The sequence below is a fragment of the Durio zibethinus genome, chromosome 23 (assembly GCF_047325235.1).
Source record: "Durio zibethinus cultivar Kanyao isolate XHJ-2024 chromosome 23, ASM4732523v1, whole genome shotgun sequence".
NCBI classification, from domain to species: Eukaryota; Viridiplantae; Streptophyta; class Magnoliopsida; order Malvales; family Malvaceae; genus Durio; species Durio zibethinus.
In genome coordinates this window covers 15,271,882-15,274,278 of record NC_143184.1, presented here as the reverse complement: position 1 = coordinate 15,274,278, position 2,397 = coordinate 15,271,882, and the positions used below count along the sequence as shown (strand labels likewise).

The following is a 2,397-nucleotide window of genomic DNA, read 5'->3' as shown; positions in this document are numbered from 1 at the left end:
TAACCTCAGAAAAAGGATTGGCTCTGAGGGCTAGGCACGGGGGTCCCAGTCCCAAATCTGTCGACTGTCGGTGCACTACTCGAGCTATTCTCATGATGAGAGCGATCACCGTGCGTCAGTCGGGGGATGGACTGGGAACAGCTCCCTCGGGGCCTTCCTTGAGCGACTAGCAGTCGACTCAAAACTGGTACGAACAAGGGGAATCTGACTGTTTAATTAAAACAAAGCATTGCGATAGTCCCTGCGGATGCTCACGTAATGTGATTTCTGCCCAGTGCTTTGAATGTTAAAGAGAAGAAATTCAACCAAGCACGGGTAAACGACGGGAGTAACTATGACTCTCTTAAGTTAGCCAAATGCCTCATCATCTAATTAGTGAGCGCATGAATGGATTAACGAGATTCCCACTGTCCATGTCTACTATCCAACGAAACCACAGCCAAGGGAACAGGCTTGGCAAAATCAATAGGGAAAGAAGACCCTGTTGAGCTTGACTCTAGTCCGACTTTGTGAAATGACTTGAAAGGTGTAGGATAAGTGGGAGCCCCCAGGTGAAATTGAAATACCACTATTTTTAACGTTATTTTACTTATTCCGTGAATCAGAGATGGGGCACGACCCCTTCTTTTAGACCCAAGGCCAGCCTCAGTCGGTCGATCCGAGCAGAAGACATTGTCAGGTGGGGAGTTTGGTTGGGGTGACACATTTGTTAAAAGATAACGCAGGTGTCCTAAGATGAGCTCTACTAGAACAGAAATCTCATATGAAACAAAAGGGTAAAAGCTCGTTTGATTCTAATTTCTAGTACGAATACGAACTGTGAAAGCGTGGCTTATCGATCTTTTAGACCTTAGGGATTTGAAGCTAGAGGTGTCAAAAAAATTACCACAGGGATAACTGGGTTGTGGCAGCCAAGCGTTCATAGCGACGTCGCTTTTTGATCCTTCGATGTTGGCTCTTCCTATCATTGTGAAGTAGAATTCACCAAGTGTTGGATTGTTCACCCACCAATAGGGAACGTGAGCTGGGTTTAGACCGTCATAAGACAGGTTAGTTTTACCCTACTAATGGTGGCATCACGATAGTAATTCAACCTAGTACAAGAGGAATCATTGATTCGCACAATTAGTCATCGCGCTTGGTTGAAAAGCAAGTGGTGCGAAGCTACCATGCACTAGATTATGACTGAATGTCTCTAAGTCAGAATCTGGGCTACAATCGACGCGCGTGCCCACCTCCCGATTGCCGACCCGCAGTAGGGGCCTATGACCCCTAAGGGCACGTGTCGTAGGTGTAGCCCCTACGGCGGACGAGCCGTGCGGGCCTCCTTGGAGCTCAATTCCCATCGAGTGATGGGTAGAATCCTTTGTAGATGACTTAAATACGTGACGGGGTATTGCAAGTGGTAGAGTGGCCTTGCTATCACGATCCATTGAGATTCAACCCTTTGTCGCTTCGATTCGTCCCTCCTCCGGCCGACCTTCTTTCTTTTCACGCCACCCCCCTCCGAGGTTGGGCATCACCCGAGGCCCCCCATCCCTCAATCCCGATCGGGAATGAACTTCGCTCGCCTCGATCGACCCTCAAAATGAGAGTGCAGACACCGAACAGATCGCTGGGGGAGGGATGCGCGAGCCGACCGAGGATCCTGCTACTGGTCCCCCTCGGTTGTTACCCCAAACGTCGTCGATAGCCTCTGGCCCTTGGTTGGTCGAGACTGGGAATGCACTATGTATGCCTAAGTCAATCATGAAACAAGAGCTAGAATGCGCAAGTCAAGGATTGGCCCAGCCCCTCTCTACGTGCTACCAATCCCGTTGCGGGTCTTTTGGTTCAATTGGGGCTTAGATCGAGAATGACCTCCTTATGCCTAAGTCAACCCATAAAATAAAGGTTGTGGCAGGATGCGTAAGCCGAGGATCAGCCTGGTTCCCCTCTGCGTGCTGCTGCCGATCCCGTTGCCAGTCTGATCCTAGACTGAGAATGAACTCCGTATGCTTAGACTGGGAATTAACTCTGTATGCCTAAGTCAACCCACGAAACAACCATGCGGGCATTGAGTCGGTCGGAGAGGCATAATGTGTAAGCTGAGGATCAGCCCGATGCCCCTCTGTGTGCTATCGATCCCGCTGTCAGTCTCACTGTCATAACCCTTAGTCCTTCTGGGGCTTAGACATGGAATGAACTTCGTATGCCTAAGCCAACCCGTGAAACGAGCATGCGGGCACTCAACCAATCAGAGAGGCAGAATGCACAAGTCAGGGATCGACCCGATCTCCTCTTGCATGCTGTCGATCCTACTGCGGGTCCTGCTGTTGTAACCCTCGGTTTGATCTGATCTTAGACTGGGAATGAACGAGACTTGCTTAGATTAGGGATGAACTCCGTATGCCTAAG

The 2,397-nt window shown here is 49.8% G+C and overlaps 1 non-coding gene across 1 annotated transcript in view; it reads left to right on the top strand.

Moving 5' to 3' along the window:
* LOC149512346 (25S ribosomal RNA) overlaps positions 1–1,464 on the top strand; it is a 3,373-nt gene extending 1,909 nt beyond the window's left edge. The window contains exon 1 of the ribosomal RNA XR_016332970.1: positions 1–1,464. This exon is cut by the window's left edge and continues 1,909 nt beyond it. This is a non-coding gene — a ribosomal RNA (25S ribosomal RNA).
* Positions 1,465–2,397: the final 933 nt, after the last annotated feature.